We start from the raw sequence: 23,467 nt of genomic DNA on the forward strand, positions 1-23,467 counted from the left end.
CATGATGTCTTTTCTCAATGGAATTTGCAGAGTACATCAGCATTTTCCTGAATGTAAAATAAAACTTTTTTTCAGCAATAATCCAATGTTATCTTTAGAATATCACAGAACTTTTGAGGTCTAATTTTAATTTTACCTTGAATAATTTTAGTCTATTATTACACACATCATAGTCTGATTGAGATTAGACAGTAATGAAATATACTATATGATATTAGTATTCTATATATGAATAGATTTTATTACCATTTCTTTCAATATTGTGGGCTGCAACATATCTGCAACAAGTCAAAATTTTAATTCATCTATAGTTTGGGCATAATGGTGTATCCCTGTAATCCCAGAACTTGGGAGGCTGAGACAGGAGAATCACAGGTACAAGGCCTGTCTCAGCAATTTAGTGAGATTCTTGGTAACATAGCAAAACATTGTTTCAAAGCAAAAAAATAATAAAAGTTCTGGGGGTGTAGCTTAGAAGCAGAAAGCCTCTAGGTTAAAACGTCACACACACACACACACACACACACACACACACACACACACACAAACTTCTACAGATATATGACTATAAGCAGTGGGCATCCTAGTAGTCAACGGCCTCTGTTTCTAGCTCCATTTCCATTGTTTTTTCTTTCCTTCACTTTCTTTATACAGTTTCCGCATTCTGTACGAAGACTTCTCTCCCCTGAACTAAGAGATAAATTGTTCAGTGCATGGACAAGTATTCTAATCTTAGAAGCAGCACATCGTATCTTTGGGGATTCTACCCAAATTTTCCTTTGTGCCCCCCCACCATGGATTTAACATTTACATTCTGTTGAACACGAGAGGACATAGATATGCACCACTGCAATTAAACTGCAGGGGACCTAGACTCAGTGGCCTTCTAAACAGTGAGAGTTAGGACCCTAGACTTGGATTCTGTGTTGGTGGAACAATGATCACATGAAGTCACTGCAGCTCTCTTAAGCATCATTTTTCATATCTTTACATCCTCTCTAGATTGTTAGACTCTTGAGGGCAAAAGTGCTTTTATTTTTTCATTTATTAAAATGTTGCTATCACAGTATTCTCAATAGCCAACAGAAGATTGACATCAAATATATGATCATTATATATTGTGTGAATAACTGATACTTCTCAAGAAATAACTGCACTGGATGAAAACCAAAATCTACCAATTTAAAACTTTTCTGACGTTTGATAAGGGTGTTTTACAATTAAAAGGAGAAATTTTTATTTAGTTATTTAGGTTTTTTATTTCTTTAATACCAGCGATTGAACCTAGAAGTATTCTACCTCTGATCTATAACTCCAGCCCATTTTTATTTTATTTTTTATATTTAAAAACATTCCTACTAAGTTGCTGAGGATTTTGCTAAGAAGGATATATTTTACTGCATATATCTTTCAATATTATGCAACTAAAATAGAAAGTAATTACAAAATGCATCATTATTACTTGACTTACATATCCTTATATAATAATTAATCCCACCCTCCCTCTCACAGTGAATTTTGTTAGTTTGTTATCCTAAATCATTTGTATTTGCAATTTCCTTCCTTAGCTGTGTTTTGAAAAGGCTCTCTGCTTTTTGCAGATATAACTCCAGGCAGTGTATCATTTTAGCTAAGATTTAATGAATTTCCCCCCTATTTTTTTCTATTTTCTTCAGAAGCTGTCAAAGTCAACCACCTTAAATTTGTTTTATCAAATAAGCTTCAAGTCGATGGCTTAGTTGTAGCAAAATCAAGAAAACAAATGCAAATGAAAATTGATTTCTTTACTTCCCCTACCCTGCTCTGAAAAGCAGAAGTCAAATTTCCAAGGTGCCTGCTGAATGTGAATTTTTTCCCACACTGCTCTACGTCATTCCTCTAGAAACTTTAAGATTCTTTAAAAGTATCTACAAAATTAGGTGAAGGGTAAAATTATGAATTTCCCACTTGGAAGAAAGTGGCTTAAATTCTATCCAATTATTTGCCATGACAACCAGCTAAACACAAAAGGGCTAGAATGGATGTAGAGTACTGCCTCTATAATCATCACTGTATGTCCTTCAAATCATGGATATGCAGCACCACCATCCCCGGCTACTTCAGGGCCATAAGCCTACACGGTAATTACACGCTTTGGAACACTCCACTTAAGTGCATCAATAATATAGTGAGCGAACATGTTCTTTAATTCTGCACCTGTAAATGCAGGAAAAAATAAAGAAAATATCTCTATCAAAAAAATGAAAAAGAAGAAAAAATAAATTAGATGGCTGGATTATTTTTAAGCTGCTTTGTGAGGTATTCCTTTAAAACTCAGATGCTTAATAATTCAAGGTTTTTCACTAATCATATCACAAAATATCTGTGCTTATGGGGCTGCAAAGGTTAGGACATAGAAAAATAAAAAAGTTGAAAACCAGGAAGAAATGAAGCTTGATATATTATCTTTCATGTACCCATTTAAACTGTGTACCAGGGTTGCTTTTCTTCCAATTTCCTTATCTTCACAAAACTGCTACTAATGGAGTTTAGAAGATAACACTAAGGATACAGAGTTTCCAATACAAAGAGAAAATTAACAGGTCATAGCATTACAAAGCTGGATGGCTCAGCATGATATTAGTAATATACTTTAGAATAAGGTGTATGTAGATGCCTGTGTGTGTGTGTGTGTGTGTGTGTTTGTGTGTATTTCAAAATTGTATTTTTCTCAAAAGTGGAAAGTTAACCTGGTGAATTCAATAGAGAAGAAAAGAGAGAATTATTGATGTAAATCTGGAAGATCTACCCACCCACATAGTCCAACAAAATAAAATGGCTAATTTCTTAAGACCATAATTTTTTCTAAATGTAAGATATTTTTGAATGACTAATTTTCTATGTTCTTGTGGACTTTGTGAGTGCTAACGAAAACTATCCACAAAACATTTATAATGAAGTTAACATTCTTAAAAGAATCCAAGATTTATAGTAGATTCGTCCTGTTTTTTCACTTAAGAGAACAAGGAAGAGAAAGGAAGAGAAAATATTGAGAAACTGGTATGTACTGATGGGTTTATGCAAACTAGCCAATACATTTTTATTTATTTTTTTTTTTTGGTGGTACTTGGGATGGAACCCTTCTCCGGGCTACAGTTCCAGACCTATTTTACATTTTTATTTGGAAACAGAGTCTCTTAAGCCAGCAAGGCTGGCTTTGAACCTGCGCAATCCTCCTGTCTCCACCTCCCAAGCGCAGGGATTACAAGCGTGTGCCACCATGCCTGGCATATCAATACTTTTTAATGAAGATACTCAAAGTAAATATGCTTCTTTATATATTGACTTCAAAATACATTTGCTATTTAAATTAGAAAACCTTGCAATAATTTCAGAATATCTCCTAAAAATCATGAAAATCAGATAATGGCCCAAACATTTGTAAAGGTAATAGAAAGAATATACTGAATAGCTAAATAAAATATGTTGGTTTTTGAAACATTTGTATTTCCAGAGCAAATATATACTTTTATTTTTTCATTTTAGAATTTTATGTCGATGAATGTGCATGTTTTATTAAATTTATATTCAGCCTATGACCATGACATTGTGTTCTGTTAATTCTTAGAGATTTGCTTCTTAGTAGAGATCATATTTCAAATGCTGTGTTTTAGACCAAGAACAGCAATTCTTACCATTATTTGAGAAATATGCATCCTTTTTCTAATAATAACTAAATATTTAAGAAAAATTCAACTTGATTTTTTATTTGGAAGTGATTACTAAAATAAAATTGTTTACATTTTAAAGACACAAATAGAAACTTTCCAAAAAGTTTCAAACAACACTTGACAGAATTATATACTTAATAATAACTGTTTCTTTATATCCTTATATTTCTGAAGAGTTTTACTGGCCAGGCAGTGAACTTTGATATCTTTACATACCTCTTTTTATAGAGACATACTACTGTTGTAACAATATTTTATTATGTAAGGAAAGTACTGTTTTAACGTTTTTGACCCCAAATGCAAATTTTATTAATTTGTAATGAACCACCAGTAAACTAAATCTGAGACAAAACATCAGTAAATTTTTTAAAGCAATGTAGAGCCGGATGTGTTGGCGCACACTTGTAATCCCTACACTTGGGAGGCGGAGACAGGAGGATCGCGCTGGTTCGAAGCCAGCCACTCTGGCTTAAGAGACCCTGTTTCCAAATAAAAATATAAAAATAGCTCTGGGAGTGTAGCCCGGAGGTAGAAGGGCTTCCAGGAACCCCAGGAACACCGAAAAAGAAAAAAAAAGAGAAAGCAATGTACATAATCTAAAAGTCCAATCTTAGTATTCACAGTTTCTTTTCTCTTTTTGACATGCATACAAGATCAGACCAATCATTTATGATCATGTAATCAATTAACACTATGAATTTTGGCTAAGAATTGGTTTATTAAATGTAGTCTGGGTAGAATATTACAATTAAATTTCAATTCCCCAAGAAGGTTTTATGATAGAAGTAATGGTAGAATCTTTTAGGATTACACTAACAACTTTCCTGGAAGACCTTAATGGTATCGCAAGATACAAAAGTAATAGCTCCAAAAGTTGGTGTCCAAATGACATCACATCTGTTTTTATTTTAAATTTTTAAAATTTTTGTTTATTTTTGTTTCACCTCCCTGATAAAATGGTAACTGATAAGATAGAAGAAAGGCGACTTTAAAAATTTGGATCTCATAATGGGTCTACATCTGTGTCCTCTATGGAAATCTTAGCAAGAATGTCACCTCTGAAGAGACCACTGAGTATGGGATACTAATCAGACATATAGAAACTATCTCTTGGTGTCATCTAGTGGCTGTATTTTATCACTGCATAAAAGAAAAGACTTTATTGGTTTTCTGGGTAAAAAAAAATTGCTTTATTACATTTGTTTCTGTGTGACTGGAGTAAAAGAAGCTGCCATTTTTAACAGACAAGAGAAGGTTAGTGGCAATCAAGGCTTTCTGGGCTCTCCGCCCTGGCCCTTTGCGGTGCCTTCTTATAAGGTCAAGACACATCGATGGAAAGCTCAGTTATCGGACACTGGTGTGAAGGTGCTGTCTGCTGCCCCATTTAGGCTGCATGACTGAGTGACTGAGTGTTGTTAAGGGACACGCACAGCCAATGCACAGGGTGTTTTCTGCTCGCTGGCTGAGTAGCACTTGGGGGATTCTGACAGACTGAGCTGACATGCTAACAATCTGATTGCAGATGGCAGTGGAAGGAGCCTCGGCGTGAGAGAGGAGTCCCCTGACCCTCCTGTCATCCACTCTCTCAATCTCTATCCTTGGATGGGAACACTGTGCGGTGATCGCAGGGAAAGGTGACACAGTGAAAATAACTTATCCACAAATGTGCTGAAATGTCATCTCTAATGTCACAGTTCCTTTAAGACGGACTATAATTTCTAATATAACTTTTCAGTTTGGAAAGGAAAGGGCACCGATGCTGGGTTGACAGAAATAAATTATCCACATAATTAAGGCTAACGACTCGACTTTCTCCTACTCCCTGGCCCACACACAGACAATAATAGGGCTCAATTATTTATAATTCAGGATTTTTTTTCTTAAAAATGGATTTTCTGTAAAACTAGTGTTTGAGAGGCTTAAATTTATTATCATTAGGAATCAAATTATTAACAAATTATAATCAGAAAATGTACAAATTTTCAGTTATCAATGTTTCTGTTATCTTATTCAAAGTAACAAAGAGAAGGCAGGACTTAAAATGGAAAAAGAGTATAAAATAAACTTCATCTTCCATCACTATCTAATATTTTAGGCAAGTTTATTTTTTATTTTTTAATTAGCCTCATGGATTTATCAATATTAAGTAATATTATCCTCTACATATTTATACAAACTTACTTTATACTACTATGTGAACATTTCTTTTGTTATTGGATTTGAACAAATATTACTAATAGTGATTTTTTCTTGTCTATAAGTTCCTTAATTTCTTGATATCTCACAAAAACAAACCAATAAAAATTAACTGGAAATATGAACAGAAATAAATTTTTCTAAAATTTATCTTTATTTTATATGGGGATTTGTTACTAATATTCTTGCAAATATGTATATTAGGTATGCATATATGTAACATCTCTCTCCCCCCTTTCTTTATCTTTATACATGCATGTGTTTAAACTATATAAATGTATATATGCATTTATATAGAGATGTCTTCAAGCTACATGTATATGTGATATATACACATGTTTATAGCTACATATATGACTAGATACATACACACAACCACACATAAACACATCATCTCCATCAGAAATGCTTTCAATTCACACACAATAATCCAAAATGCATTGGATTAATTAGTGTTTGCTACACCTCATAAAAATACTAACTTTCTTCTAAAATCAATCACAAATCTAGAGCACTTAATTTTATATCTTGTTTGAGAAAGAAGCAAGATTGGTTTAATGTGGCTCTAATGCTGACCAATATATTGTACATTATTTTTTTTGTCTCACAGAGCAAGTGATTTGAGAATAGTAAAAAGTTATGTGGGAATATATGTGTTTTTAACGTTATAAATCTCTAGCTTGATTTGATTTTATATGCAGGAAGTATTCTAGTCTGAGTCATAACACCTGACATAATTTTCAGTCCATCAATATATTTTCAAAACCTATTTTCTAATAATGCAGCTAAAATCTGAAAACAAAGGAAATATTTTTTGACAAATCAAAAAGGTGATTATATGAAGAAAATTGGGCTCTGTCATAATTCTCTTTCCGTGATTTTATTTTAACCTTCTCAGTGAGTAAAAATAGATGCTATTTATAAGGAACTAGACACATTGCCACCAACTCTAACAAAAAGAAAATAATGGGGTGAGAATTGGGTAAGGGCTAATTGGGTGACGTGTGCATTTATGTTTCCACCATCTTGTACTCCTTTAAGATGTATGATTACAATGCAGCAATACAAAATTTTTTTAAAAAGAAAGAAAATAAAGCCTCTTCATTATTAAGTAGCACTACATCTGAACAACTTTAAGTAGTATCTGAAGTTGTTAGAGAAGCATCCAGGGAGTCAATTTAATATAACTAAATATTCTTAAAGAGTATTGTTTTGATATAAATTGGCTATTCAAAGTGACCCAGTCAAATAGATTTTGTTCAGTTATATAGTGAGAACATTTTTAAAGTCTATTGGAATTCCATTTTTCTATAGTATTTATGTAAACTGAGCAAAGTGGTGGGTTAAAAACATCTTTCCTCCTTTCTTTCCTCCATCCATGCTACTTATCTGTTTTCAACTATATATTTGTCCAAATGCAGAAAAGTAATATTACTCATCAGAGCAAACTTATGATCCATATTCCTTAGTAAGTTTCAGTTAGTGAGGGCAGCTACTCTACCTTACTGTAGTATTTAACTAACTTCTTTGCATTTTTACTTAATCTTCTCAAGAATATCTGTGTATTGGAAAAATACCTTAATTTTACTTATTACAAAACAAAATATACTTAACAAGCATTCAAGAAGTACATTTAAATATGGAACTGTTATTTGAACAGACTGATCTTCATATATAATTTAATTTGTATAGAATATATATTTCCCTCTTCCAAAATTAACAGAATAACCGCAAGTTTATTGTAATCTAGCTCCTAAAGATAGCTGCGGTACTTTAAGAGATACTCCAGGTCTATGCTTTTTGTTTCTCTAGGTTGTCAAATGCCTTCTTTTTTTTAACTATGTTTGTAGCTATCATGGACATATAACTCAATGATGGCCAAAGATAAAACCCAATCATATGGTCTCTGAATTTTTAAAGGGGAATAGATATTTCCTTTTGTACCCTCCCTTTTTCTATGAGCAGATGCCATGGCTGAATTTTAAGCCACCTTTTTTTTTTTTTTTTTTTTAATCATGAAGTGACATATCAAGAATGGCAGGGTCCCAATGACTCAAGAACAATATATTTTTCTTAGGTCACTTATCTCTGGTCAACTCTTACATGAAAAAGAACTAAAATTTTATTTTGTTGAATTAGTTTTCTATGGCTGCAAAACAATTTACCACAAGAATAAAAATAGAGGTTGTTGGCACAATTCATGTAGTTTTTGGCACAATTCATGGTTGTCGGCATACTTTATGCTGATTGTAGCACTGTGGTCCACAATTTCTGGTGAGTCATCAGTCAGGAATGACTCTCACATCTTGGACCCTGCCTTTTCCACATGGTTCCTTCCATATGCCCTCTCACAACAGGGCAACTTCTTCCTCAAATCCAGGAGGAAATTCTTTTGTGCGGTGCCTCCAAAATCATTTCTTTTAAATTTTTTTTTTTTTTTTTTTTTTTTTGCTTGTGAACATTCAACTTTATTTATTTATTTTTTTTTAATTTTATTTTATTGGTGCACTGTATTCATACATCATAGTGGGATACAGACTTTTGTAGACATACATGCACACATCGCCCAGTCAGCCCCCACCCGATCCCCATCCCATTCTCTCCCCATCCCTCCCTCCCATGCTTGGCTTAGTGGTTGACATCTAGTATTATAGCAATTTATCCAAAATTAAAAATGATAATCTCACATAACAGTTTCATTTGTCTGATACCAAGCTTTTGATGACTTAAAGATAACATTTCAATATTTCTTTTTGCTTTCTTTCTTACCAGAGAATATTTTTTTCTTTTTTTTAGGTGAAACTATCATATATTTATTTTTCAGAAAAAAATCTATCCTGATATGGAATATGGACTCTAGATACCCAAAACAATCTCGAAGCAAAAACAAAGCTAGAAGATGTATATTTTCTGATTTCAAACCATATAAAGCTACAATAATTGAAACAGTGTAGTACTGTTCTAAAGGCAGATATATAGACCATTGGAGTTAAATACAAGCCTAGAGCTAACTTCTTCCCTATATTGTCAAGTTATTTTTGACAAGGTTTCCATGAAGATTTGGTGGTGGAAATAATAATCTTTTAACTAAATATTGTTGAAAAATAATAATTACATGGAAAAGAATAAAATTGGACCCTTACCTAATCCCACATACAAGTATTAACTCAAACTAGATAAAAGACCTAAATATAAATCTTAAGACTATAAACTTTTAGGAGAAAATCTGGGTCATAAAACCTCACAACATTGAAATTGGCAGTGATTTCTTGGATATGATTTCAATGGCACAGGCAACAGAAGAATATACAAACTCCCTAAAAAATAAAAGAAAATATTGTATATCCAAAGACAATGTAAACAGAGTTAAAAGTTACTAATAGAATTGGATAAAATATTTCCAAATGCTATATCTGAAGGTATATTAATATTCCAACTAGAAATCCTAAAAATTAACAACAATAAAGGCAAACAATACAATTTAGAGATAGGTAAAAGACTAACATAAATAATGAATCTCCACAGATAACCAATCTTAGTTGTCTGTTGGATGGAAACTCTTGTTTCTCTGGTTCTGGTGAGTGTTACCTATTTCTTCTTTGTAGTTAATCTCTTTGAGTATTTTCTCTAGCGCTGGTTTTGAAGACATAAATTCCTTCAGTTTCTGTTTGTCATGGAAGCTTCTTATTTCTCCATCTAATTTGATAGAAAGTTTTGCTGGATAGGAAATTTTTGGCTGGAAGTTGTTTTCTTTCAGAGTTTGGAATATGTTACTCCAAGCCCTTCTGGCTCTCATGACTTGGTTTGGGAAGTCTGGAGTGATTCTAATTGGTTTGCCTCTGAATGTCACTTGGCCCTTTGTTTTTGTTGCCTTTAAGATTCTCTGCTTGGCTTCCACATTGGTCATTTTGACAATTATATGGCGTGGGGATCCTCTTCTCGGATCCTGTCTAAAGGGAGTTCTATAAGTTTCCTGGATCTGTGTATCAACCTCTTGCTCTATATTTGGAAAATTTTCTGCTATTACTTCCTTGAAGAGATTATTGATCCCTTTGGTATCACTTTCTTTTCCCTCCTCTATTCCAATTATTCTTAGGTTAGCTCTCTTAAGATGGGCCCATATTTCTTCAATGTCAGATTCCTGCTGTTGGATATCTTTTTCTAGATTAGAAACTATGCATTCATTTTTGGATTGCTCATCTTCTAAGAGCGAGATTCTGTTCTCCATGTGGTCTAATCGGTTGTTTGTGCTTTGAATTGAGGCCTTTACTTCATTAATTGCATCCTTTATCTCTTTTTGGCTCTCTCTGAGTTCTTTTCGAAGCACCTCTATTATTTCTACAGTTATTTTCCTGATTTTTCCTCTCCTCTTTTAAATTTTTTAGGAAGATCTTGATCCTTTTTAAGAACTTATTTGGTCATGCTCACTGACAAAAACCTGTTTTTAAAAATTCTAATTAGCGGGGCATGGTGGTGCACACTTGTAATCCCCACGCTTGGGAGGCAGAGACAGGAGGATAACACAGGTTTGAAGTCAGCCTCGCTAGCTTCAGAGACCCTGTTTCCAAACAAAAAAAGTATAAAAAATAGGTCTGGGAATGTAGCCCAGAGATAGAAGGGTTTCCAGGAATCCCAGTACCACCAAAATAAAATCTAAGTAATTATTTAAGTGGCACAAAATAACACATAAAATTATACATATTAATGAAATATCATGTGGTAATTTGGTACATGTATACATTGTGTAATATTTAAACCAGGTCAAACATGTATTTCCTTATCGATCATTTCTTTCAAGTTAAAATGTTCAAAATTTTTCTTTTTGAAATATATTGTACATTATTATCTATTGTCACCTTACTGTGCAATAGAACATCAGCATTTATCTATAACTTATACCCATCTATTGCTATTACCCCGTCCCTTCTTCTCCTGCTCTGCCTAGCCCCAGATAACAACCATTCTACTCTCACGTCTATGAGATCAGTGTTTTTGATTCCACATATGAGTGAGGTCATAGAGTAACTGCTTTTCTGCATCTTACTTATTTTTACTTAATAATCTCCAGTTTTATTCATGTTGTGGCAAATGACAGAATTTCATTTTTAATGGCAAAACAGCATTCTATTGTGATATGTATCACACTTTCTTTATCCCTTCATCAGTGGATGGACACTTATTTCTGTTTCTTGTCTATTGTGAATGCATTCAAATAATTTTAATTAATTCAGAGTCAATTGATGTGGTACCTTAATAGGATATGAACAATCTTTCTCCTTTGTTCTCTAGGATAGCTTAATCATGAGATTATAGTTCATTGTATTCCCAGTTTCACAGTCAAGTGAAGGTTATGAAGAGAATGTACATTTCGGGAGAGGGAATCGTGTGTGCCATCTTATACTCCTGCATATCACACTATCACAATTATTCTACAAATGGCCAAAACTTATTCATTCTAAATGATGCATCACAAGATATATTCACCTTTAAGGTTTATACAGAAATATTTGTTTAGATATATTTGCATGCACTTCATTATGATAAAAATATTTTTTCTACCAAATATCTACACATACATTTTTTCATCTCAGAAAATTTAGTTTTAAATTAAATGTACAAATACAATAATAATTTTCAATAAACTAGGTTGTTTGCCACCTGAGTTTACATTTTCTGTCTTTCCAGTTACCCTACTCTACATTGTGTTTAGTTTTTTTAAAGATACTGTATATATTTATAAGTGTACACATTATTTTTTATTTTTTTATTTTTATGGATTATATTGAAAATGGCAAAATTCACAACAGTGCTTGGTGCTTCCCCCACTATTGTTCAGTTTTGCAAATCCTCTTAACTTATTTTTAAAAATTAGAATAAATAACGATACAAAATTAGTAAATGTAAGGATTGAACAATTTTAATTCATATTTATTTACTTAGTTATTTTGTTTGTGTGTGGGTACTGGGAATTGAACCCAGGGGTGTCTGACCTCTGACATACACCCTCAGACTATTTATTTATTTATTTATTTATTTATTTATTTATTTATTTATCTATTTCAGTACTGGAGATGGAACTCAGCTGCATTCTGCTTCTACAAGCCATACCCTCAAGCCCTCTCTTTTATTCTTTATTTTGAATCAAGGTCTCACTAAGTTGCAGAGGGCCTTGCTAAGTAGCTGAGGGTGATTGCGAACCATGATACTCCTGTCTAAGCCTCCCAAGTATTGGGATCACAAGTGTGTGCCACCACATCTGGCTCCTATTTTATTTTTATTATGAAACAAGGCCTCACTAATTTGCTGAGATTGTCTTTGACCATGTGTTCTTCCTGTCTCAGCCTCCCAGGTACTGGTACTATAAGGGTGTTCCACCATACCTGGCTGCTAATATATATTTAGAATAGATGGTAAGCTTACTGAAGATAGCAAGTGAGGTTTTTTTATGTCCTTTTTGTCATTTAAAAATTTTTGTTCTTATCTACTTTATTTAACCCATAAAATTGCTGGGAAAATCATATTTGTCTTCACCTGTCTTTAAGTACCTGCTACCAGTCTAGATATTTTGTTAATTTTTGACACGATTGCTACTTATTAATAATGAGTCTTCTGGAAATCTCTATCCAAGAAAATTACATGGGTGATGGAGTTGATGAAACTTGCTTGTGATTGAAAAGCTTAACTGAATAGAGTTGCTCTCTTTTGAATTCTTTCCAAAGGGTAGGAAATAATATTAACTTATGAGTGGGTTTATTTAACTTCTAAAACTATATTTTAACATATATTAAAAGTATTGTTCAGGTACAGTGGCACACACTTGTAACCCCAGTACCTGAGAGGCTGAGAAAGGAATATTGAGGTTAGAGGCCGGCCTCATCAATTTAACAATACTTATTTCAGAATAACATATAAACTAGGACTGGGGTATAGATTGAAAGTGGAATGCTTTCGGGTTGGTTCATTTCCCAGTACCATACACATACAAAAATAAGTACTTATTATTAGTCAGACATTTTCTATGTTAGCTGTCATGTATGGGATTCACAAATTCAATGCCTACAGGATCAGGCATGAGTTATGAAGAAGTTAAATGAGTCGTGTGTAAGGGAAAAAAAGGTAGAGTGGGGAATGTGATAAATGGTATGTAACTTTTCTATTTCTAGGGGATATTTTCACACAGCACCAACTGATTCAGTTAGGACCAAGCCTACCTAGACCTTCCAAAATACAAAAGGAAAGCTGGTAATTCAGATCTTTTTGTTTCTATGTTAATTATACCTTAGAAATTATAAATAGTGTAGGCTTATAAACATTACTCCTCTGTGCATGCTGCATTGCAAGTACCAATCCCACTCTTGACAGCCCCAGTAGTGGCCAGGCTACCCGGTGAACTGATCCAGACCTCACTGGCTCAAGCAGCGGCCTTGCCTCATGGGAGGTTCTGGTCTCACTGGCCCCGACACCAGCCTAACCCCTCAGCTGGCTCTGATCCCAGCCTCGGAGGCCGCATTAGTGGCCTTGCCTCACGGCAGGCTCAGGTGCCGGCCATTGGCCCTGGCACCGGCCTAACCCCTCGGCAGGCTAGATGCTTCCCCTAATCAACAGGAAGAGGTTGAGCTATAGAAAGGGCCCTATTGTGAAGCAACTAAGGTGATCAATCAGAGGGTATGGAATAGGGGATGATGGAGCCTCTTTAAAACGCAGGAGGTACATAAACAAATGTATCAAAGTTAATCACCAAACAAGCATGGGATAGAGGGAGAGGGAGGGAATGGGATGGGGGCTGGATGAGGGCTAATTGGATGATGTGTGCTTGTATATCATCTCAAGTCTTGTACTCCAGTGTGAATGATATATGACTACAATGCACCAATTAAAAAAAAAAAAAACATTACTCCTAAATAAAGGTGGCCCATGGTTTGGCAGTGTGTGATTTCTTCTCGAGAAAATTCAACTGACTAATAACATTGTGTTGTTGTTATTGGCTATAAATACATATTAAAATTCTGGCATGTAATAAGCACTTTTGAAGTATAAAATGATTTAAGCTGATATTCAACAAAGTAATTTCCTTTTTTTCAATTTTTCTCTTTTTATTGAATATGCAGTTTTAAATTATCTTAAGGATCTTGTCATGAGATTTTCATACATCTATTTTTGTTATAATAGCAAACTCATTCTATTTTATTCTGTAAAAAAATTAAGCTAACTTCTAGATAACAAAGACTAATTTGTTCCATGCAGGAATGGAATATTTTACGATATATGTACATATTATATCGTAAGTGAATTGTAGAAGTTCTACATTTACTTTTCTGTTTACAACTCTGGTCAGTTGATACTTTCTTCGCTACAATCATAGAAATGAGAGTCTCTATGAAGGATTTTTTTTTCATTTCTCATGCTAAAAGGCAAAGCATTATAAACAAAGAATAAATGCATACTCTATATTTTATGTAATTTTTTCTGAATTTATAGCTTTTGGCATGAGTAATTAATCATTTAATTACAAACTCTACATTAACATAATTGACAAGATGGCATACATTTAATATGCATGATTTTTATTACTTAGAAATACTTCAGAAAGTTGATGAGTTTGGCCATAGTGTTATTCTGATGAAGAGAATATACATGAGACTTTAATCTGGTTTCTGACTCATGCTGATTTTTGAGGGAAATCTATTTCATCATTCACCCCCTCCTTTCTAACCGGCTATAGTATACTACACTCCTTGCTTTCCCCTTAATTTCCAAATTGCACACCCAGAGGCTTTAGCACACTTTGGTGAACTCACAGGGGTATCACAGGATATTTTAAAATCTTGAAAGTAACAGAATGATACTTGATACCCCTGTTGAAACTACAAAGACTAGATAGGAGTCCTTGATAGAGCAAACCTTTCTCTATTTGATGGTACTACAATCCCTTTGATGTCAGCATATTCTTACAGAGCTGAATTTTCAGTGATCTCGTAATGAAAACACCACGTATAAATCAGTGTAGAACAGGAGATGAAGGTGGTAGTCTGTTGGAGTCAAATGTTTGAGAACTTGTGCTGTGCCCAATGGTCACATGAATCTTACTAATTGTTAGTCAGAAAAAAATAACAAAATAACATAGTATTTTCTTTAAATTTATGTGCATTATTTTCATATAATTGTTGTTAGAACAGAAATACTCATTTAAATCTTTAATCCTTACCTATTAAGTGAAATGTTAAGTGTTTCTTTTATTATAGGGTTAGCATGAAAAAATAGATTTTGAAAAGAAGAGGTCTGTGAAGTGACAAATTCTGAAAACAATGGAGATGGTATCTTTAATGATTAGGGATCACAACAATTACATTTATTCTTTCATTTCCAAGACCACTCTAATGCCTGACATATCATGATAAATTCAAATATACTTATTGAATATTTTATTCAGTAATCAAGTGACATAACTGCCCCTGATAATTAAGCCAACTATTACTGCAGACATGGGAGCTAAGAGAAATTATGTTCCAAGAAAGATATGTTTCTTAGTATAAAATGAAATTTTGTATAAATTGTAAGTAGAAAATCAATTTTGGCAGATGCCTGCATCTATGATGTGAATGACACTACATTTATATCCTTTCAGAAATAAATGTATGCAATTTTTGAAATAATTTTTGTGACTGTTTCTGCCAATGCTAAAATTGCTCATCAAAGGAGAAATAAAACTCTTTGAAAAGACAAAAAGGCAGGTAAGTTCTTCATATGTATATTCATAAAAAATGTTATTCTGAAATACATGATTCAAATAAAATTCACTTCTTTATCCTTAAACTTTGCTTGAAGTAACAGGTAGAAAAATTACTAATATATGTTAACAAAGCAATTTCTTTCAGTGCATAAATATGCCTACTATCTATCACTGCATGATAGCATATCCCCAAATGCTATGGCTTAAATTAATAAGTAAGTCTTCTATCTCCCATGATTTTGTTTTGTTGATTGGCCTCACTGAGAGGCTTACCTAAGATTTTAGGAAAAAGCTAGCTCACTAGGGTGGATAGATGGCAGATGTCACTTCTTCACTCACGTGTCTGGTACTTGGGCTGTAATGGCTGGAAGAATGAAGAATCAAAGAGAACCTGTCCATCCATATTTTTTGACAACCAGGTGGTCTCATAATAAATTCAACATATTATGTGATAGCCTTACAAGCAAACATTCTGTGATATCAAAGTCCAAATTGCAAGGGGTTGGGGATAGTATTCTCTGCCTCCTCTTTCATTTTCTCCCTTTGTTTCCCTCTACCCCTCATCCTCCTCCCTCTCCTCCTTTTCATCAGTCCCCAAACTTTGTCATCACATAAAACTGAAACTGTGGCCTTCTTCTGTCTCTCTAGTCCTTGATAACCATCACTCTACTTCCTGTCTGTATGATATTGACTACTCTAAAAACTTTAGGTAAGTGGAATCATAAATTATTTGCCTTTTTGTGACTACCTTATTTCCTTTATAATACCCTCAAATTTCATCTATATTGGAGTATGTGTCAGAAACATCTTTTTAAAATATGTATAGTTTTCTACTACATCTGTGATATAGATATGTGTTTTATGTCTGTCTATCTATCTACTGACATATCTACCAAATTTTGTTTATCCATTCATCTGTTCATGGTGCAAACACTTGGGTTGTTCCATGTTTTAATTATTGTGAATAATGTTGCTCTGAATATAGGTGTATGAATGTCTCTTTGAGGCACTGCTTTTAATTTTTGTTATATATTCAGAAGAGGAATTGATGAATCACATATTAATTTTATATTGAACTTTTAGAGGAATCATATTACTTTTTCCACTGTAACTGTACCAATTCACAGTCCTACCCATAGTGTGCAAGGGTTCCTACTTCCTCACATCCTCACCATACATGTTATTTCTATTTTTTAAATAGTACTGAGATAGCTTTTATAGTTTGGATTTGCTTTCCTCAAGTGCTTCTTGGTGCTTATTGGTTATCCATGTGTCTTCTTTGGAGAAATGTCTTTTCAAGTCCTTTGCCCACTTTTGAATAGGGTTGAGTTTGTTGTTATCACTTTTGTTGAATTTTAGCATCTGATATATATTCTAGATATTCATTTCTTAACAGATATATGATTTGTAGATATTTTCTTCCATTGCCTGAGTTGCCTTTTCAATGTTTATAGCATCATTTCATTTGCAATTTTTATTTTAGGAAAGGAAGTCTTTTGTCTAATATATGTTTTTTGGGGGGCAAGATACCAGATGCTTCTGTAAAAAGAAAAGGAGTTGGGTCATCACATCTCTCTACAAGTGTCAGAAATACCTTCACAGAATATAAACATTGACTTCCTAATCTAGAGCAAAGTTTCTCAAAGCCTGTAAGGATCAGGAATGCACATTTTTGTTGGTACCAGTAGTGACTGAGATATAGGTAGTCCCTGGGTGTTGAAAAGTCTGTTTATTGAATTATTGAGAAATGGGATTCTGTCTGAATGGATAAGACAAAGAAGAAAAGCATTTTAGGAAATCACAGGATGAGTGAAGTATTGAAGAGGAACCTAAGTATATATTTGGGCATATGAAGTAGAAAGTACATTTGGGACAAGGTAATCATATTTCCATAGCATCTTTACATTAATTGAGACCCTACATATATATATATATATATATATATATATATATATATATATATATATATATCAGTCCTGAGCATTTTCCTACATATAACCTCACTTAATTTTCACAATGCTTCTATGATCTGGGTACCATAATTATCTCATTTAGGGAATGATGAATGTATGTGAGGGTCAACAAAGACAATTCTCCAAGAGACTAACTACATAACTACTTGAACACATTGTAGAATTATTATCTGTAGGAGTTAGGCATGCTTTCCCACTTGTTATTGTTAAATTCAGGGGGCTGGAGTTAAGTGGAGGATATTTTAACCAAATACCATTGGTAAAAGGCAAGTGAGAAGTATTGCTTGCACTCAGAAGGAGGGATTGCGTGGTGGTGTAAAGGTCAAGAGGCATCTGACTCCTTGTGGAGAACCTTCGAGTTGGTCTTCCATCCTGTTCCTAGGTTGCTTCATCTTGCCTCTACCCGTCCTCTTCTCTTTATTTCCTTTGTCATTCCCATACATCCTTGCTAGGCAAAATCACATGTATGCTGCAAATTAAGTTCCCTTGCTATTTTGAATACTTGGTTGAAAATTTCACTGGAAAGAATTAAGATTCAAAAATCCATTGCTTTTCTTTTGTACTATTTATTTATCTTTTTTTCTATCACTTATCAAAGCATATTACAAAACTCTGTTTAGTTGTCTTCCTGGCCTACCTTGGTGAGTATCTAGCAAGATGGGGACCATATCTTAATTATATGTTTGCAGTTTCAGTACTAAGTACAAATAAGCGTGATATCTAATGATCAAATGGATAATTGGTTTCTTAGAAGAGGAAACTTTCTGAGCAGTTGACAGCACAGAAGGAGCTTAAAACAAAACAAAACAAAACCCACAATCACCTAGCCTGTGTACTCTCCTTGGGCAAAACAATGAATCTTTTTATGTGAGGTATTTTCTGTCTCTACTTTTATTCTGGAACTACAGGGTTTTGTTTCTTATATGACCCAAATAGTTTTCCTTGGCCATCTTGAGCAGTAGTGACAGTTCTCTTACTTTTATAAATAGAATTAGAATGATAGGGAAGAAATCCCTTAATATAACCTACTTACAAAAGAATGCGGGAAATCAGATTCAGCTCCCTGAAACAGCCATTTAATACAATTTCATTAGTAGCTTATTTTGCAAATATTCACAAGGATAAGAGGGCACATCTTTTCATACTAATGTAGGTTCTTTTACAACAACTGTTGTGAGATGTGAATATTTATGTGAGATAATAGGTACAGGAGTCATATTTATTCTATTGAGGATTTCTTTTCAGGTTTTGCAGAAACATTTCCAGAGCATTCGTTATGTTAAATTCTAGTTTTCTACTTCTTGATTATTGTTATAATAGAAACAGAAAAAAGAATCATGTGCAAAAATATGAGACATATTTTTAAAGAATTACATGTCTATTATCAGAAAATGTTAATGCTAAATAATAATTAACCATAAAAATCTATGGTTTTATTCTCTTCCTGCCTTGTTAACATTTTTGAACCCTTGACATACAATTCTCTGTCCTCTAATTATTTATTTATTTTTATTTCTATTTTTGTTGTATTGGGGATTGAACACATAGAAGGTTCTGTCTCTGAGCTATGCCCCCAGCCCTTTTGAAATTTTTTTTTAAATTTTGAAGCAGGGTCTTGCTAAATTATTACAGGCCATCATCAAACCTGTAATCTTATTGTCTCAGCCTCCCAAGTACTGGGATTACAGGCATGTGCTGCCATACCACACTAAAATAAACTTATTTAAATACAAATTGCAAAGCTGGGCGTGGTGGCACATGTTTATATTCCCAGTATTTGGGAGGCTGAGACAGAAGGATGGCAGTTTGTGGACAGCCTCAGCTACTTAGTGAGGCCCTTTGCAACCCAGTGAGACCCTGTTTCAAAATAAAGAATAAAAAAATAGGTCAGGGGTGTAGCTCCAAGGTAGAATACCCCTGGGTTCCATCCCCCATACAGCAAAAAAAAAAAAAAAAACACATATTGCAAGATATTTATCCAATAAAGCGGAAAGCTTGCACAAGCTAGGTAAACAAAGTAATTACTCACAAGAAGGCAGTAAGAACAAGCTGAACTCGAATCTACTCCAAGCCAGGATTCCAAGGCTGATGGAAACTGTCGGGGAAGGAGAACCTTCTGCCAATGCTATGTGTTGTATCTCAGCTAACAGACTCTGAAACCACTTCCCTCTGCTCTATGTACTTTAGACTGCACTTGATTCCCTGAGTTTAAGCATTGCAGAATTCCTGTTCTAAGAGTTCAAAAGGCAGAGCCTTGATTCTTCTGGACCTTTTCTTCTAATTTAAGGATATTACATTCTTAGTAAACAGGAGGGATTAAATATAGCTACCTATGTCACCTGTGAGATAGGGGTTGGTGGGCAATGGAATTTGAGGGCCCACCAGCCCACAAGATAGAAATTCAATTTTTTTTTACTAAAATTGGTAAAAGGCATTGGGCACCCAAGACCCAATTCTGGCCAATCACAAAATAGCAGATGGGGGACTCTCAATAAAGTTTAAAATCCCACCTCCAAAAGGTTTCGGTGATTATTCTTTTGAGGAGGCCTCCTCTCCCCCCATTTAGGGAGAAGCTGTTTTTATCTTCTCTCTTTAACTTAAAATACTTTCACATTCCTATGCCTTTTTTTAGTCTTTGGACTTCAAAATCCACTGGACAAGAAGCTTATAAGAGGAGATACTCCCATTTCATCAGTATATTGTAGAGAATTACAAGCAAGAGGAAAAAGAGCTAGGTAAGCCAAAGCCATTTGATACTCATCATCCTGCAAATATTACACCCCAAACACTAAGCATTTAAGTCAAAAGTAAGGGATTTTCTACTATTAAAAGACAAAGAAAAGTTGACTTATTAAAATATCATAATTTTAATCCATTTTTTTAAGTCTGCAATTTTAGCCAATTAATGCTACAGATAATTTAGACTAAAAGTTACAGCCCCTTTACATTAAGATATAGATTATTTTGATTGTCTTTCAAAATGTAGGAATAACTAATCACTGATTTGACCTTTGATTGATGATATATTTAAGTTTGCCATTTAATAAATATTTATGGGCATCATGAAACTATCAATTAATGATATCCTATTATAAAATTATTTTATAAAATCCTCATAGTTTTTAATCATGATTGTATCATTGTCTAGAGAGCGTAAGTTCTTCTGTTTTTTAAACAAAAAACAAACCCAAAATTTACGATGCTGAACAATAATGTCTTTAATGTCTGAGATTTTCTTTGAGACTAACTTTTTAATGGTCAATTAAGAGAAACTATTCAGTAATAAGATTTCATGGAACTAAAAAGCATAAAGCACTTATTTTCAAAATTTAATTATTTTTTATTGTGATACAATAATATATTGTAACATCATTATTATACAATTATGGAGAATATTGTGGTTTTTTGAAATTTATTCAGCACTTAGCTTTTATTAGAAATAGAAAAAACATTCAGAGTATTAGCACTGAATATAGCAGAGATTTGGGGTATATGTTCATTTTAATAGAAAGAATTGTGGATTGAAATCTATCTTATATTTTCGACTTGGTTTTTGTGTATTTTGAAGAGTCCTGTGCTTACACAATGCGTACCTATCCCCACCATGCCTGTCTTTCAGTTACTGCTGATCTATTATCCATTTACAATTTTGTCCTTTACAGAATGTTATAGAAATGGAATAATATATAACATACTATTTTATTGCCTTTTTTACTCAGCATAATGCCTGAAATTAATTGTGAAAATGGGTGCAGTTCTTTCATTGTTGTATTTTAAGATCTCCACTTCTCCCATTCTGATGTTATTGTTCAGTTTTATTACTTAACTTGCTTTTTATTCATTTATGCTGTCAACAATTTGCCTAATGGTGTGGTACATGGTAGAAACCTCCACTCCTTTCTCTATCTAGATAAGGCATCATGAGGATGAATGAGTTCTCATGCTACCCTACAACTTTCTGGCCTTTCGTTCTATCAATGAATCTTTCAGCTGTTCTAACACCAATGATTCATTTTTTATTGTCAATTGGCCTGGCTCAAAAACCCTACAGACTTCTCTCTTTTTAGAAACTAATTAGACATGCCCTACCTTGGAGCAGTTTAGTGGTGTTTATACATTGTAGAAGCAATTTCTTACCATAAACCATATATAAAAATGAGCTGAAAATGTCTTTTTCTTTTCGATTAACTTAAAAGATTCTTTTAATGTATCCTTCAGTGACTAAGATTTATTTTTTGGATCATTTCCTAATGAATGCCTAAACAATAGTAATACAGGCTTATTAATTAATTAATTATTTTATTTATTTATTGGTGGTCTGGGGTTCCTGGAAACCCTTCTACCTCCGGGTTACACTCCCAGACACCTATTTTTTTATATTTTTATTTGGAAACAAGGTGTCTTAAGCCAGCAAAGCTGGCAGGCTTATTTTTCTGATGTGTGTATTATTGCATATTAATAAAAGATGTAGGTTCAGAATTATTTAGCACATGGGTAGGCTGTAAGAGGTAATAATGATATTTATTGTCATTTTTGTCAACTCCAAGGTTTTTTAAACCTGTTTCTCATATATGATTTCTATCTTATTTTATTTTTTCTTCTACATAAAATATAGTCATTTTGATCACTTATTATTGGATCTGATGATGTCAACTTCAGAGTTGAAAAATGTGAGAACTGCTTTTTCTTGGGCTATTTTTCTACCCATGGTTACTATTAATGCAAGTGGTAAATTTTACATTTTTTTGTAAAAAAAAAAAAACTGTGTTGCATGGAAGGTGGTAAAGTGTCTTGTTTTGAGGTGACACAACAGTGTGTACTTGTCCCTAACTTTGTACTCAGAACTAAAAATTAGCATTAGGGAATCTGCAGATTCCATCATAAAAACAATTTTGTGAGTGTTGATGAAAGCTTGGAATGGACTTTGTGGCTAAGGACAAACATCCAAAGAACTTACTAGCTCCTTTTCTTGAAAATCTTCCCTATAGAGCAGATGTTTTCCATTATAGTTTGGTTTTGAAATGTTCCCCAAAGGCTCCTGTGATAAAGACTTGGTCCCCAACCTGTGGCACTAGAGGAGATGATAAAACTTTTAATAGGCTGGGCCTAGTTGAAGGAAGTGAGGTGATTAGGGGCTTGCCCTTAAATGGGATACTGGAACCTGGCCCTTTCATGTCTCTCTCTCTTACTCTCTGCTTCCCAGCTACCATGAAGTGTGCAGCTTGCTTCCACCCCATGCTCCTTGGCATGGTTTTGTTTTGCTGCAGGCCCAGAAAAATAGAACCAGCTGACTATGGATAGAAACCTCTGAAATTATAAACCCAAATAAATATTTTTCCTCCTTACAAGTTGATTCTTTTTGGTATTTTTCACAGCAATTGAAAGCTGACTAATACACTTCCCCCAAGAAAAATGAAGGATTGACATTAAATCCTTCAATTGTACATTTGATGGATTGGATAGAGTCACTTGAAAAAATTTGGGTCAAGGGTTGCTAACCATCAACCAGGTAACTTTGGAAATAAGGAAGAAAAATTCATCCTTCTAGAAATAAAAAGCAAGAATGGAAATCCTTTCTTCTAATAGAAGAGGGGGAAACTCTGGAGGGAACTTTATCCATATATACAGCCACACTGTTTCTAGCCTCTTAACTCCTCTCTGAAGTGCTGATATAATCTAACTTTTCCACTTGATACCTGTGGAATTTGAAGGCAAAAATGTCACTTCTAAGAACTGATTTCTTCATTTGTAAAATTCTCAAAATAGAACCTGCCTTAAATTTTAAGAGCCCATGATAAAACTCAGTGGTAGAACGCTTGCCTAGCATGCACAAGGTCCTGAGTTTGATTTCCAGCACA

This window comes from Muscardinus avellanarius (genome assembly GCF_963383645.1).
Source record: "Muscardinus avellanarius genome assembly, chromosome: 1".
NCBI classification, from domain to species: domain Eukaryota; kingdom Metazoa; phylum Chordata; class Mammalia; order Rodentia; family Gliridae; genus Muscardinus; species Muscardinus avellanarius.